Source organism: Penaeus monodon, chromosome 33 (genome assembly GCF_015228065.2).
Source record: "Penaeus monodon isolate SGIC_2016 chromosome 33, NSTDA_Pmon_1, whole genome shotgun sequence".
NCBI lineage: Eukaryota > Metazoa > Arthropoda > Malacostraca > Decapoda > Penaeidae > Penaeus > Penaeus monodon.
The window spans coordinates 23,384,865-23,385,071 of NC_051418.1; positions in this window are offsets into that span (position 1 = coordinate 23,384,865).

Genomic DNA, 207 nt, shown 5'->3' on the forward strand with positions numbered 1-207 from the left:
GCTTACGAATATAGGGATTGCGATACAGCAACGTTATTTTGTATGTGCTGGAGTCATTAAAACTTGTAAAACACAATATCTATTTTTTCTATTTGAAATATAATAAAGTAATAGAATAATATCGAGTGGCAACACATGCACAGTCCAAAAAAAGACACGGAATAGTAAAGAGCAGTGCAATTAAAAACCGAAAGATGGCGCTGACAC